At 38.9% G+C, this 16,673-nt stretch overlaps 1 pseudogene; it reads right to left on the reverse strand.

Moving 5' to 3' along the window:
- Positions 1 to 15,460: 15,460 nt before the first annotated feature.
- Positions 15,461 to 16,334, reverse strand: LOC126948907 (eukaryotic translation initiation factor 3 subunit K-like; annotated as a pseudogene).
- Between the last annotated feature and the right edge of the window lie 339 nt (positions 16,335 to 16,673).

The following is a 16,673-nucleotide window of genomic DNA, read 5'->3' on the forward strand; positions in this document are numbered from 1 at the left end:
TCAAACCCTGTTTCCTGATAAGCTGTTATCAAAGACAATGCGTGCCCGAAACTTCATTAGCAATTTTAATTTCACCTGATCCGGTGGTCCTGTTATCCGCCCTGCCTCCATTTACTTTGTGATATTTTATTACCTTGTGAGGTATGTGATCTCTGTGACCCACACCCTATTCGTGCACTCCCTCCCCTTTTGAAAATTGCTAATAAAAACTTGCCGGTTTTACGGCTCGGGGAACATCACGGATCCTGCCGACATGTGATGTCCCCCCAGGACACCCAGCTTTAAATTTCTCTCTCATGCTCTTTCCCTTTATTTCTCAACCCAGCCGAGACACTTAGGAAATAGAAAAGAACCCACGTTAAACATCAGGAGTAGGTTCTCCCAATATTCACAGCCCTTGTAAGTTGGATTCGTAGGTATATTTTTCTCTTTGCAGTAACTGTGAATGGGAGTTCACTGATGGTTTGGCTCTCTGTGTGTCTGTTATTGGTGTATAGGAATGCTTGTGATTTTTGCACATTGATTTTGTATCCTGAGACTTTGCCGAAGTTGCTTATCAGCTTAAGGAGATTTTTGGCTGAGATGATGGGATTTTCTAAATATACAATCATGTCATCTGCAAACAGGGACAATCTGACTTCCTCTTTTCCTAATTGAATACCCTTTATTTCTTTCTCTTGCCTGATTTCCCTGGCCAGAACTTATAACACTATGTTGAATAGGAGTGGTGAGAGAGGGTATCCCTGTCTTGTGCCAGTTTTCAAAGGGAATGCTTCCAGTTTTTGCCCATTCAGTATGACACTGGCTGTGGGTTTGTCATAAATAGCTCTTATTATTTTGAGATACGTTCCATCAATACCTAGTTTATTGAGAGTTTTTAGCATGAAGGGCTGTTGAATTTTGTCAAAACCCTTTTCTGCAGCTATTGAGATAATTATGTGGTTTTTGTCTTTGGTTCTGTTTATGTGATGGATTACGTTTATTGATTTGCGTATGTTGAACCAGGCTTGCATCCCAGGGATGAAGCCGACTTGATCTTGGTGGATAAGCTTTTTGATGTGCTGCTGGATTCGGTTTGCCAGTATTTTATTGAAGATTTTCGCATCGATATTCATCAGGGATATTGGTCTAAAATTCTCTTTTTTTGTTGTGTCTCTGCCAGGCTTTGGTATCAGGATGATGCTGACCTCATAAAATTAGTTAGGGAGGATTCGCTCTTTTTCTATTGATTGGAATCGTTTCAGAAGGAATGGTACCAGCTCCTCTTATACCTCTGGTAGAACTCAGCTGTGAAGCGGTCTGTTTCTGGGCTTTTTTTAGTTGGTAGGCTGTAAATTATTGCCTCAATTTCAGAGCCCATTATTGGTCTATTCAGCCATTCAACTACTTCCTGGTTTAGTCTTGGGAGGGTGTATGTGTCCAGGAATTTATCCATTTCTTCTAGATTTTCTAGTTTATTTGCATAGAGGTGTTTATAGTATTCTCTGATGGTAGTTTGTATTTCTGTGGGATCAGTGGTGATATCCCTTTATCAATTTTTATTGTGTTTGTTTGATTCTTCTCTCTTTTCTTCTTTATTAGCTTTGCTAGTGGTGTCAATGTTGTTGATCTTTTCAAAAAACCAGCTCCTGAATTCATTGATTTTTTGAAGGGTTTTTTGTGTTTCTATCTCCTTCAGTTCTGCTCTGATCTTAGTTATTTCTTGCCTTCTGCTAGCGTTTGAATTTGTTTGCTCTTGCTTCTCTAGTTCTTTTAATTGTGATGTTAGGGTGTCAGTTTTAGATCTTTCCTGCTTTCTCTTGTGGGCATTTACTGCTATAAATTTCCCTCTACATACTGCGTTAAATGTGTCCCAGATATTCTGGTACGTTTTGTCTTTGTTTCATTGGTTTCAAAGAACATCTTTATTTCTGCCTTCATTTCGTTATTTACCCAGTAGGCATTCAGGAGCAGGTTGTTCAGTTTTCATGTAGTTGTGCGGTTTTGAGTGAGTTTCTTAATTCCTGAGTTCTAATTGCACTGTGGTCTGAGAGACAGTTTGTTGTGATTTCTGTTCTTTTACATTTGCTGAGGAGTGCTTTACTTCCAACTATGTGGTCAATTTGGAATAAGTGTGATGTAGTGCTGAGAAGAATGTATATTCTGTTTATTTGGGGTGGAGAGTTCTGTAGGTCTATTTGGGGTGGAGAGTTCTCTTAGGTCTGCTTGGTGAAGAGCTGAGTTGAAGTCCTGGATATCCTCATTAACCTTCTGTCTCGTTGATCTGCCTAATATTGACAGTGGGGTGTTAAAGTCTCCCATTATTATTATGTGGGAGTCTAAGTCTCTTTTTAGGTCTCTCAGGACTCGCTTTATGAATCTGGGTGGTTCTGTATTGGGCGCATATACACTTAAGGCAGTTGGCTCTTCTTGTTGAATTGATCCCTTTACCATTATGTAATGGCCTCCTTTGTCTCTTTTGATCTTTGTTGGTTTAAAGTCTGTTTTATGAGAGACTAGGACTGCAACCCCTGCTTTTTTTTTTTTTTTTTCTTTCCATTTGCTTGGTAGATCTTCCTCCATCCCTTTATTTTGAGCCTATGTGTATCTCTGCACATGAGATGGGTCTCGTGAACACAGCACACTGATGGCTCTTAACTCTTTATCCAATTTGCCAGTCTGTGTCTTTTAATTGGGGCATTTACTCCGTTTATATTTAAGGTTGTTTTTTGTTTGTTTGTTTGTTTGTTTTTGTTTTTTGTTTTTTGTGGGTTTTTTTTTTTTTTTTAGATGGAGTTTTGCTCTGGTTGCCCAGGCTAGAGTGCAATGGCACAATCTTGGCCCAACGCAACCTCCACCTCCTGGGTTCAAGCAATTCTCCTGCCTCAGCCTCCCAAGTGTCTAGGATTGCAGGCATGCGCCACTATGCCCAACTAATTTTGTATTTTTAGTAGAGATGGGGTTTCTCCATGTTGGTCAGGCTGGTCTTGAACTCCCAACCTCAGGTGATCCACCCGCCTTGGCCTCACAAAGTGCTGGGATTACAGGCACGAGCCACTGCACCTAGACCTAAGGTTAATATTGTTATATGTGAATTTGATCCTGTCATTATGATGTTAGCTGTTTATTTTGCCCATTAGTTGATGCAGTTTCTTCCTAGCATCGATGGTCTTTACAATTAGGCATGTTTTTGCAGTGGCTGGTACTGGTTGTTCCTTTCCATGTTTAGTGCTTCTTTCAGGATCTCTTGTAAGGCAGGCCTGGAGGTGACAAAATCTCTCAGCATTTGCTTATCTGTAAAAGATTTTATTTCTCCTTCACTTATGAAGCTCATTTTGGCTGGATATGAAATTCTGGGTTGAAAATTCTTTTCTTTAAGAATGTTGAATATTGGCCCCCCTCTCTTATGGCTTGTAGGGTTTCTGCTGGGAGATCTGCTGTTAGTCTGATGGGCTTCCCTTTGTGGGTAACCCAACCTTTCTCTCTGGCTGTCCTTAACATTTTTTCCTTCATTTCAACCTTGGTGAATCTGACAATTATGTGTCTTGGGGTTGCTTTTCTTGAGGAGTATCTTTGTGGTGTTCTCTGTATTTCCTGAATGTCATTGTCGGCCTGCCTTGCTAAGTTGGGGAGGTTCTCCTGTATAGTATCCTGAAGAGTGTTTTCCAGCTTGGTTCCATTCTCCATGTTACTTTCAGGTACACCAATCAAACGTAGATTTGGTCTTTTCACATAGTCCCATATTTCTTGGAGGCTTTGTTTGTTTATTTTTACTCGTTTTTCTCTACACTTCTCCTCTCTCTTCATTTCATTAATTTGATCTTCAATTACTGATACCCTTTCTTCCACTTAATCAAATCGGCTACTGAAGCTTGTGCATGTGTCACTCGTGCCATGGTTTTCAGCTCCATCAGGTCATTTAAGGTCTTCTCTACACTGTTTATTCTAATTAGCCATTCGTCTCATCTTTTATTCAAGTTAGCCATTCATCTAATCTCTCTAGTCTTTTTTCAAGGTTTTTAGCTTCTTTGTGATGGGTTTCAATATCCTCCTTTAGCTCAGAGAACTCTGTTATTACCGACTTTCTGAAGCCTACTTCTGTCAACTCGTCAAAGTCATTCTCCATCCTGCTTTGTTCCATTGCTGGCGAGGAGCTGCCATCCTTTGGAGGCAAAGAGGTGCTCTGGTTTTTAGAATGTTCACCTTTTCTGCTATGATTTTTCCTCATCTTTGTGGTTTTATCTACCTTTGGTCTTTGATGATGGTGACCTACAGATGGGGTTTTGTTGTGGATGTCCTTTGTGTTGATGTTGATGCTATTCCTTTCTGTTTGTTAGTTTTCCTTCTACCAATCAGGTCCCTCAGCTGGAGGTCTGTTGGAGTTTGCTGGAGGTCCACTCCAGACCCTGTTTGCCTGGGTTTCACCAGCGGATGCTGCAGAACAGCAAATATTGCAGAACAGCAAATATTGCTCCTGATCCTTCCTCTGCAAGCTTCATCTCAGAGGGGCACCTGGCTGTATGAGGTGTCAGTCAATCCCTACTAGCAATTGTCTCCAAGTTAGGCTACATGGGGTCAGGGACCCACTTGAGGAGATCTGTCCATTCTCAGAGCTCAAACACCATGCTGGGAGAACCACTGCTCTCTTCAGAGCTGTCAGACAGGGACGTTTAAGTCTGCAGAATTTTCTGCTGCCTTTTGTTCAGCTATGCCCTGCCCCCAGAGGTGGAGTCTACAGAGGCAGGCGGGCCTCCTTGAGCTGTGGTGGGCCCCACCCAGTTCGAGCTTCCCAGCCACTTTGTTTACCTACTCAATTCTCAGCAATGGCGGAGACCCCTTCCCCAGCCAGGCTTGCTGCCTCACAGTTTGATCTCGGACTAGTAGTGAGCAAGGCTCCGTGGGCGTGGGACCCAGTGAGCCAGGTGCAGGATATAATCTCCTGGGGTGCTGTTTGCTAAGGCCATTGCAAAAGCGCAGTGTTTCGGTGGCAGTGTCCCGATTTTCCTGGTAGTCTGTCACGGCTTCCCTTGACTAGGAAAGGGAAATCCCCCAACCACTTGCACTTCCCGGATGAGGCAATGCCCCACCCTGCTTCAGCTCACCCTCCTCCATGGGCTGCACCCACTGTCCGACCAGTCCCAATGAGATGAACCAGGTACATCAGTTGGAAATGCAGAAATCACCTGACTTGTGCGTCTATCCAAGCTATCTGGTTTTTTAACAGAATTTATATTATTGGATCTAAAAACTCATTCAGCAAGCACCTACTCAAAGCCTACTATGATTCACACTAGGCTGTAATGCTGAATACCATACTCAAGTCTACCTTCATAGAGCCTCCGTTCTAGTGGAAAGAGCCAGATGAGAAACAAGCACACCATTCAATATATAGTTTGTCATATGGTGGCAAATATTAGTAAGACAACAGGAGGAAGGAACTATGGAATGGGGATGGTTACTATTTTATATAGGGTAATCAAGAAATAGACTTTGGGGAGATGACATTTGAGCGTAAATAATTAAATGAAATGAGAGAACAGGCCATGTAGATATCAGCAGAAGATATTTCCCAAGTAGAGAGAACAGTAATTGCAAAGGCCTGATAAAGGGAGCATGCTTAGAATTTTCCAGGAATAGCAAGGAAGCCAATGAAGATGGAGGAGAGTAAGCTAGTGGGTATTCCATAAGAGCAGGTAATTTTTTCTGCTTTATTTACTGCTGTATCCTCAGCATAAGAGACAGTGTCCAATATATAGTAAACACTAAACAAATATTTGCTGACTAAATGAATGTATGAGGACAGGGAGAAAGAAGAGGATGTAGATCACATAGGGCCTCATAAATCACTGTAAGAACTTTGGATTTTACTGAGTAAAACGAGTAGCCCAGGATTGCTGGGACATGTGGTAGTTCTGTTTTTAATGTCTTTAGAAACCTCCAGACTGTTTCCTTTAATGGCTGTACCAATCTACATTCCCAACAATAGTGTACTAGAGTTCCTTTTTCTCCACACTCTTGCCAACATTTATTATGTTTTGACTTTTTGATAGTAGCCGTCCTAACAGGTGTGAGGTGATACCTCATACTAGTTTTGATTTGCATTTCCCTGATGATTAATGATATTGAGCAATATCACATATTTCATATATCCATTGTCTATTTTCATGTCTTCCTTGGAAAAATGTCTATTCAGGTATTTTGTCCATTTTTAAATTGGGTTATTTTTCCCCTATTGAATTGTATGAGTTCTTTATAAATTTTGGATGTTAATCCTTAATGAAGTATATGGTTTGCAAATAGTTTTCTCCTAATCCATAGGCTGTTGTTTTATTTTGTTGTTTCCTTTGTCGTACTTTTTAATTTTATGCAGTCCCATTTATTTGTTTTTGCCTTTGTGATCTGAGCTTTTGGTGTGATAGCAAATAAAACAATAATAATAATAATTGCCAAAGCCAATGTTCAAGCGTTTTCCCCTTTGTTTTATAGTTTCTGGTTTTATATTTAGGTATTTTATTCATTTTATTTGAAGTTTGGGTATGATTTAAGGACCCAATTTCATTATTTTGCATGTTGAAATACAGTTTTTCCAGCACCATTTATTGAAGAGACTATTCTTTCCTCATTGTGTCCTCTTGGTACCCTTTTCAAAAATTAGTGCACTCTATATGTTTGGATTTATTTCTGGACTCTTTGTTCTACTGGTCTATGTGTCTGTTTTTATGCCAGTACCATGCTGTTTTAACTACTATAGCTTTGTAATATAATTTTAAATCAGAACGTGTGATGCCTCCAACTTTTTTTTTTTTTTCCTCAGAATTGTTTTGACTATTAGGGGTCTTTCATGGGCCCATGCAATTTTAGGGTTGTTTATTTTTATTTCTGTGAAGAATGCCATTAGGATTTTGAGATGGATTGCATTGAGTCTGTATATTGCTTTGGGTAATGTGAACATTTAAAAAATATTAATTCTTCCAACCCACGGACTCAGGGATATCTTTCATTTGTGTGTGTGTGTGTTTCTTTTTCTAATTTCTTTCATCAATGTTTTATAGTTTTCAGTGTATACATGGTCAGTAGCTTATAATGGTCTGACTTATAATTTTTCAACTTTACAATGGTGCAAAATCATCAAAATTTCAACATATGTATAGCATTCAATGAGTTACATGAGCTATTCAACACTTTATTATAAAATAAACTTTGTTTTAAATGATTTTGCCTAACTGTAAGCTAATATAAGTGTTCTGAGTACATTTATGGTAGTCTAGACTAAGTAATGATGCTCATTAGGTTAGGTTTATTAAATACTTTACATTTTCAAATATTGATGGGCTTATTAGAAGGTAATTTTATCATAAGTCAAGGAGCATCTATATAGATTTTTCACTTCTTTGCTTAAATTTATTCCTAGGCATTTTTTGCTGCTATTGTGAGATTTTCTTGATTTATTTTTCAATTAGGTCATTATTTGTGAATGAGAATGCTACAGAAAGAAATTTAAAATAGAAATACCATGTGACTCAGCAATCTCTCTTCTGAGATTATATGCAAAGGAAATGAAATCACCACTTGATAAAGATGCCTGCACTCCCATGTTCATTACGACATTATTCACAAAGCTAAAATACGAGAACAACCTAACTATCCATAGAGGGACATAAGGATAAATAAACTGTAGTACCTATTTACAGTGGAATATTAATCAGCTCTAAAAAGAACAAGATCTTGTCATTGCCACAACGCAAATGAACCTAGAGGACATTATGCTAAGTGAAATAAGTCAGACACAGAAATGAAAATATTGCATGAATAACTCACCTATATGTAGAATCTTTTCAAATATATCAAATCTTTTTGATAGGGATTGGGGGAGGGCAGGAAATGGGGAGATGGACGTCAGAGAATACAAAGTGGCAAATATGTATGATTAACAGTTCAGATCTAATGTATGACATGAGAACTATAGGTAATAAAATTGTCCTGTAGGTGAGGCTCAGGCTAAATGAGTAGATTTTACCTGCTCTTGCCATGAAGACAAACAGAAGGGTAACTATGTGAGATGATGATTATGTTAATTTGCTTCATCATAGTAACCTTTCTGCCATGTATATGCATCCCATAACATCATGTTGTATGCCTTACTTATACACAATAAAAATCATTTAAGAAAAACATAGCCATTAAAGTGGTCTGAGCAGAGAAGTGCCATGATCTGTCTTAGATTTTAATGGATCACTATATTTACGATAGAATAGACTTCAGGGAGAAAGGACTGAAGTAGAGAGAATAGGAAGAAGGTTGTTTCAATGATAAACTGCATCAAACAGTAGAATCAGCATGTTCTGCACAATAATTATATAAGATCTGAAATACAGTGACTTATAAAGCTGAAGGGATGGTATATATTAAGCATGGGTCAGACTAAGCTATGTAGTAATAAAATGAGACAAGCTAAATATTCCAGTTAGATCTTCAGGTGGTGGGGGTGCAGTTGATAACCTGATCCTCAGTTTTGCAAATTTAGAGGGTCTTTTGTCAATTCACACGTGACAGGCTCTTGAAATAAACTCAAGTCAACCAAAGTCCCACAAGGAAGACTATAGACATATCTCACAGAACAACTAGTATAGGTCATTGGCATGGACAGAGACTGATTAAGAACTGAGCTAACTAGGCAGTTTCCAAGGTGCCAATTTATAAGGGTTATGAAAATGTCACTGGAATTATATCAAATTGAAATAATTGTTTTTAACTAGACTCCTCCCAGAGAGACTAGTCCCTGAAGATAGCTCTCCAATGAACAATGCCGGCAGCTGACGAACGATGCTCGCGGTATTCATACTCGCATGTATTTGTCTGCTCTCTCCTTGACTCTGGACTGTACATGTGACTCATTTCTCACCAATAGAATGAGGTGGAGGTGACCCTGCATGGCTTCAGAGGTTAGGTCAGAAGGAACCTTACAGCTTCCACTTGTTTTCTAAGAACATTCACTCTGAGAAAGCCATTGGCTGTGTAAAAAGCCCACTACACTGCTATAGAAACCACATGGAGGGGCTCTGAAGCTGTATGGAGAAAGAGAAGGCCCGGAGGAGCCTGGCCTTGCAGTCATTCTGTAAGGCAGCAGGCATATCTTGAATGCCCTAGACCAGATGAGTTACTAGCTGAATACCCCTGAGTGACTAGTCAAAAATCATCCTGCCAAATTCTCCCTAAATTCTGGATGATAGAATCATGAAAAAATACAATGATTTTTACTTTAAGCCACTAAGTTTTGAGGCAGTTCATTATGCAACAATAGCCATTATAAAAAGAACAGTAGTGTATATGTTTGGTAGGAATAATTTAACAAACCGCTTAGAGATAAGACTCCTATAAGGCCCGATCATAGGCATAATCACTGAGCATCATTACACTAACTTCTAATGAAAGAGGCTAGCTGCAGTTATATAATGGTAGAGGATGCATGTGGAACCAGACTTTTTAGTTTCTTAGGGCAGCGGAGGAGAGGAAGCATCACCACCAGTGACCTTCCTCAGTCTTTCTCCCATAGCACAGGGTGTGGGTCTCAGTTGGGATACTGGTCACCGCTTCTCTTTTCCAGGAGACTCATTCAGAGGAAAAAGAAATCGTATGTCAGTATGTTGCTCTTTGAGTACTGTATTAACATTATTAACATACAGGGAACAGATATCTTTGTTGGAATTGTGTTTGAGGTAGAAACTAGATGTTTGAGGCAGACTCTAGATTTGGGGTTTTTTAAGTTTTTTTTTTTTTTTTTTTTTTGAGATAGATAGAGTCTCAATCTGTCACCCAGGGCTGCTGGTGCACAGTGGTGTGATCATAGCTCACTGCAGCCTAAAACTCCTGGGCTCAAGCCATCCTCCTGCCTCAGTCTCAGCCTCAAGAGTCACTGAGACTATAGGTATGAGCCCCAGTGGACACTAGATTTTAAAAATTCCTGGAAAGACACAATCCCAACTTCGTGTTTTAATAACCTATACTCTATGGTCCTAATTGTCTTAGGATGGAAAAATATTTTTCCGTAGCTATTGGTTGCCATATTTCTAAAAGCTATATGTACATCCATTCTCAATATAGGACAAATAACACTCACATTGTAATTTGGTCATCATTATCTAAGATTCCAAGTATAGACATTATTTTATGATTCTCTAAGTCTCCTCCAAGACCATCCCCAACAAAATGAGCCAGGTTTAGCTTTTTTCACTTATGGGATTCAGTGTATAAGTAACTTATTAGTATGTAGTATGATTTGGTTTGAAAATATGTATATTCTAGAAGACATACAATCAGAAGAAAACTTCATTTCGTCTTTGGTATAATTCCTAAGGACAATAACACTTAACAATAACCAACTTTAAAGGAATATTCATTTATGGTAAACACTACGGTAGATAAGTCTTATAAATTTCACACGAAACCCATAAGGTAGATATTATTACAATTTACATTTTACAACTAATCATATTAGAAAGCTAAGGCTTAGAAATCTTAAATATTCACTCATGGTTAAGTAACAGTACCTAGCTCCTAAGTCTGTGTTCTTAAAACATTAGATTATTGGTGATTATAACAAGGCAAGATCTGACTGTAAGAATTTATAAAGATAATCATTGGCCACTAAGAAGGTAACTTTTTTGGTTTAAAACTCTGTCTCAATCACTTGAACCCGGGAGGCAGAGGTTGCAGTGAGCCAAGATCACGCCACTGCACTCCAGCCTGGCGACAGCGAGTCTCCATCTCAAAAAAAAAGAAAAAAAAGTCTGTCTCAAACTTCATAATATAAAAGGTAGAACATATTTGTGTTGTTTATTATCAACACTGGAAAACTATGGAAATATTAATTTGTGTTAGATTACCATATACTTTATTATACAAAATTACAAATAATTGCTATAGGTCAAAAACACAAAACAATTTATCCCCAGGAAAGCATTTCACTGAACTTTTATACCCTTGGGATAAATAAGAGAAAAAGGAACAGTAAAATCTTGAAAAGCATTCGAACCCATTTCAACATCATGTGTGATTCTGGCATGCTTCTCCATTTATTTCTCCTTTAGGATTTTCACAGTATTGATGACATGCCCACAAAAAAGGGAAAAATAGTCATGATTGAAAATATGGATCTGATTTAAATGCTCATGAAAATTCCAATTTCAACACTCAATATTTGGTGGACTTGTGTGTTTGTGGCCAAAAGACATAAATTCTTTAATGTAAAAACTGGTAAAGTTAGGTTTTTTTTCATTTAAAAGTGTGTTGAGTTAGCCTCTTTGCTTTCCAACTCAAATACCTTTGAAGTTCCAGAGATCTTATAACAATGCTGAAAATTAATACAACTTATCTAAGGCCAGCATTAGGAATGTGTTTCTAACTATAAGGCTAATGGAACTAGTCGAAGAAAAGCCAGATGGCCCAATGATGCTTTGCCCTTAAATAAGACAGAATCCCTTCTTTAAAAGAATGGAAAAAAATAGAGTAGGAGACTTCATCCTTTTTCCATTTTCCCCCATAGATCTGGGGCAATAACCAAAACGAGTGACATTCTCCTGCAGAATGCTGCTTTTCCGGGATTCCAAAGGGATGCCTAGCAACTTTACAATCGTGTTGAAACTGTATCTGCCAGAACATAGTAGGATGTGGAGTAGGGAGGTGTTCAGGATGGAAGAAAGTTGTGCTAGCCTGAAAGTGGTACCCTTTGCCTCTAGTCCCCAGAAACAAAGAGCCATAAGACTAAGAGCTTGGCTGCTCATTATGGGGGTGGGGTAGGGTACCTTTTATCATGTGTCTATCACTTTAGCCCTACGGAGAAACAGGCATGGGTGGCAAGAAAATCCTTGAATCATGCTCACAGATTGTATTTTCTTCTAGAATCATTTCTTATTGTCAGAAAAAAAAAAAAAAAAAAAAGAAACTCACAATGAGAGGATTCTTTCCTAAAATTTGAATAAAATATAATTTAGTCTATTAAAAATGCAACTCTCTTTTCAAAACTTTTCTGTCCAGCTAGGAAAGTTCTTCAGCACCATTTTTGGCACTTGCATTTCTTTAAGCAGCATGGAAAGGGTGAAGAGCTCTGAAAGCAACCAAAAAAAATAAAATTAAAAAAGTCCTTTGTAGAACATATTGCACCAACTGCTTCCAATCACTGGTTTCCAATTACTGTCAAACAAGAATTCTGTTGGATTTCTTTAGCTATTTTCCTCTTTATCTTGATTTTGAATTTTTAAAAATGAATAATTTAGAGAGAACTGAAATTGTCATCTATAAATTTTATCATTCCTTCCTTGAATAGCTATGGTAAATGACTTGAAGGCATTCATAATACATGTTCTCACTTTCTGAACAAATTCCTTGAAAACGGTACAAAGAGTTATGTGCCAATTTTCTAGAAGATGAGATTGTGAATTAAATCATTTCTATATGTGGGAAAATTATACAAACCTACCAATACTAATGGCGTGTGTCACTTTGAGAATTAAGGTTTGACTCCTATCTTGATGTAAGTCCAAGCTCACAACCTCTACTCTCAAGAGTCTTCCACCAACTTAGTTGGGTCCCTCATCCACAAAGTTTTCCCTACCTATATCATTGGTGAATAAATAAAATGCTATCATACTGACTGCCTGACTGCCTGTTTTTAAAAAACGGAATGTAATACAGTTTGATCGTTTACATTCAGGTCACTTTTCATAAAAGTTTAGATCGAGACCATCCTGGCTAACCCGGTGAAACCCCGCCTCTACTAAAAAAAAAAAAACAAAAAACTAGCCGGGCGAGGTGGCGGGCGCCTGTAGTCCCAGCTACTTGGGAGGCTGAGGCAGGAGAATGGCGTAAACCCGGGAGGCAGAGCTTGCAGTGAGCTGAGATCCGGCCACTGCACTCCAGCCTGGGCGACAGAGCAAGACTCCGTCTCAAAAAAAAAAAAAAAAAAAAAAAAAAAAAAAAAGTTTCACTGTCTCTTCTTGGTAAGAGTCCATGCCACTTGGGTTATGAAATGGACAGAAAAGGTCCCTGAGTCTCTAGTAAGTCTCCTTATTTCCTTAAGGGAATAATCTCAAGGGCCTTTGTTAGTGAAAACAAGTAAATTGATGATTAATTTTTATAAGAACTAGTGCATCAAACCTCAGAGCCCCTCTTTTCATCACAAATTTCATTTTCACTGTAGAGTTTGATTTGAATTGAGAACAGTTTCTAGATAGAGCTGAAAATCAAAAAATAAAATAAAATCTGTGAAAGAAAAATCCAACCTTGCAAGCTACTCTTTCTCATTAGGATGAAGGCTTCTATTCTCGGTTTTGCCCTATGATGCTTCATCATTTTTCCTCTAAGGAGGGAAATAAGAATTCATTCCTGAGTGCAGAGTATTCTGAGCAACTCCTCCCACCAACTATTAACAGGGGAGAGAGAGAATTTAGGGTTATTTCCCATGTTACTAAAAATTTGAGTTTTTTGTTTTTTCACGTATTCAAGTATCCTATTAAACACTGAAAACTGGGAAGGAAATGTTTGAACAAGGTGTCTTCATGAAGAGTGCAGCATTTGTTGACATTTTCAAGAAGCACGATGCCCTCAGTGTGAAGAACCACGCCCACAACACAGCCTTTCAAATGTAGCGCTATCTGTACAAGCAGCCTGACTATTTTTTAATCAACTTTATTATTCCTGGAAAACACTCACATATAAATAAATAAATAAGCTGGGCAATCCCAGCTACTCAGGAGGCTGAGGCAGGAAAATCACTTGTACATGGGAGGCAGAGGTTGCAGTGAGCCAAGATCATGCCACTATACTCCAACCTGGGCGACAGCGTGAGACTATCTCAAAATAATAAAAATAAATACATAAATAGGTATATAAGTTCAAGGTCATAGGCTCCTGTTGCTAAGAACACAAATTGGGATGTGTTCCCATCTGTTTTCTTCACTCCCTAGGTCATTGTGAGGTGCCTAGGAGAAAAAGTTGAGTCTGTTAAGGACCTTAATGATTTCTGGTGGGTAGCAATTTTTATCATTATCATGTCTTTTGCAGTGATAGGAGTGTATAGCAAGGAAATTAAGCCAGAAATAGTGACTTCCACTCTAGAAATTTGCTAGTGTAAAAGTGGGAGATAAATGAAGAACCTCAAAGAAGTAAACATAGTCATAAAAACATATTATTCAAATTTCTTGGAGAAGCAAAATTTAGGCTTGATTAAGGTTTACAGCAGGGTTCTTCTACCATGGAACTACTGACATTTGAGCTGGATAATTCTTTGTTAGGAGGATCTTCCCCATGCAGATGTTGAAAAGCATCCCTGGCCCCCACCTAACAGAGGACAGTAGCACCTCCCCATACCAGCTGTGACAACCAAAATGTCTGTAGACATTGCCAAATATTGCCTAAGAGGTAAAGTCACCTCTATTTGAGAACTACTGGCTTACAGAAAGAAATATTTCCTTAAAGAAATAAGTTAGTTCAAGAAATTGACCTTGGAAGAAAGGTCAATGATGGGGCAGGATTGCAAACATGCAGATGGGATCAAAGGCACCTATGTGGGAACTTATTTTGGAAGGAAAAAGGGGCAATTATAGAAGGGAAAGAATGGGAGCAGAGGTGAAGAGATTTTGAGAAAGACAAGAGGCAGGTTGACAAATTGCCTTATTTCAGAAAAGTACAGAGGGGACCCAGGTGGAAATTAGGAGTTGAAACTGGAAAATGTCAATAGCCCATGCTATAAGAGGGAAGTGAACAAAGTGTCAAATGAATCGTGGCTTTATGAGAACACTGAGGATCTATGTACAGAAGAATTCAATCAGAAAGGTCATACGGCTTCCTTCTGGGATACTCAGCCCGTCGAAATTATTATGTGACTTCCTCCAGGAGAATTCATCTCCAGAAGTGACAGCTGAAGGAACAGATTTTGGTGTTCACCAAAAGTTGGGAATCAGCAAAGCCCACAAGCTAGAAAATCAAAGGAGAAATTATTTCTGTGATGCTATCAAGAACATTAATTATAATGATTTACAATAGAAGTAGCAGCGGTAGATACTGGAGGATTGGGAAATAAGAGAGGGAAGGGATTTTTGGTTTGTTTGTTTTCCTAAGTCAACAAATCTTTATTAAAACCCGCAGTTACTAGGAGAAGGCCATGATACTGGATGCGCTGTCTTTTTTTTTTTTTTTTTTTGAGAAGGAGTCTTGCTCTGTCACCAGGCTGGAGTGCAGTGGCCTGATCTCAGCTCACTGCAACCTCCGCCTTCCGCCTTCCGGGTTCAAGTGATTCTCCTGCCTCAGCCTCCCAAGTAGCTGGAATTATAGGCCTGTGCCACCACACCCAGCTAATTTTTGTATTTTTTAGTGGATACAGGGTTTCACCGTGTTGGCCAGGATGGTGTCGATCTTTTGACCTCGTGATCCGCCCGCCTTGGCCTCCCAAAGTGCTGGGGTCACAGGCATGAACCACCATGTCCAGTCAGGATGCACTTTCAAAGTCGATCTTCTCCACAATGTTCTTGGGCTTCATGCTTTCTTCCTGGCTACAGATGAAGATCTGCCCTGACTCATTGGTGCTTCAGCCATATTTTCTCATCCATATCTTCAGCTGGCTGGCTGTCAAATCCCTGAGCATCTCAGCCAGCAGCCAGCAGTAAGGGTGCCAGTTGAATGATATCCATGACATGGTAGACAAATTTTCTAACAGCCTTCAAAGCCAGTTACACCTTCGAAAAGAGTCATGTTTTCATCCAGGGTTTGCCAGAAGGCCTGGGAGTGTCAAGTCTCCAGCAGATCCTCCAGGTACAAAATCTGTTGGATCGGCTACTTTTCTTGATGTGCTTGGATGAACATGGGCTTGCACAGGGTGAAGTTGGTGAGGCATGGGTTGGTGAGAGCCTTCAGTGGGATCTGGGTGGTGACCGTGGTCTGAAAGAAGCCTGGGTTGAACTAGTACAACTTCAGGACAATGAAGTTGGCTTCTAGATAGGCATTCTCCTTGACCTGCATCTCCACATAGCTCCCCAGGGTGTCCAGGTTCTCAGAATTATACCTGTGGATATTGTTAAGCAACTTGCCCACATTCACTCTCATCTGCTAAAACATCACTATGACTATGGTCACCTTCTACAGCCAGGGCTGGAACAGGGAAGTTTTTTAATGAGAGAGAACAGGTTCTGTAAGAGTGACAATAGGAGAGAAGAATGGAAGTAGTGGTTCAAGAGCAGAGTTTCAAACCCAGGCGTCTTCACTTACCAGGTGCAATAAAGAGTCTAGAGAGGTTGTTGGAAAGTGAGGAGGGTGACAAAATTGTAGACTTAACATATTGAAAAAGTCATAAACACATATTCTAAAATAACCAAAGAAAATGTTTAGGAAAGATGTATAGAAAAATACAAATGATGTTAATAAAAATAAGGCTCTTAAACTTAAAAAAAAAAAAAACTTTTTAACTTTTACAGTGTTAACTATGTTGACTTTTAAAAGAAAGAACTTCATAATCCATCATCTGTATCCAAAAATACTAAATCAAAATGTTCTATAAAGTGCCCACAAAATAAACTACTCAAACTTTAAATATGCTTAACAATTTTTCTTCAAATTTGGCTTCCTTTTCATTTCTCATTAGGAGCCGAAATCCTGCCAATGTTGAAATGTATAGTTTTACCTATTTTTAGTTAAATTAAAGTTTA

This window comes from Macaca thibetana, chromosome 2 (assembly GCF_024542745.1).
Source record: "Macaca thibetana thibetana isolate TM-01 chromosome 2, ASM2454274v1, whole genome shotgun sequence".
Taxonomy (NCBI): Eukaryota; Metazoa; Chordata; class Mammalia; order Primates; family Cercopithecidae; genus Macaca; species Macaca thibetana.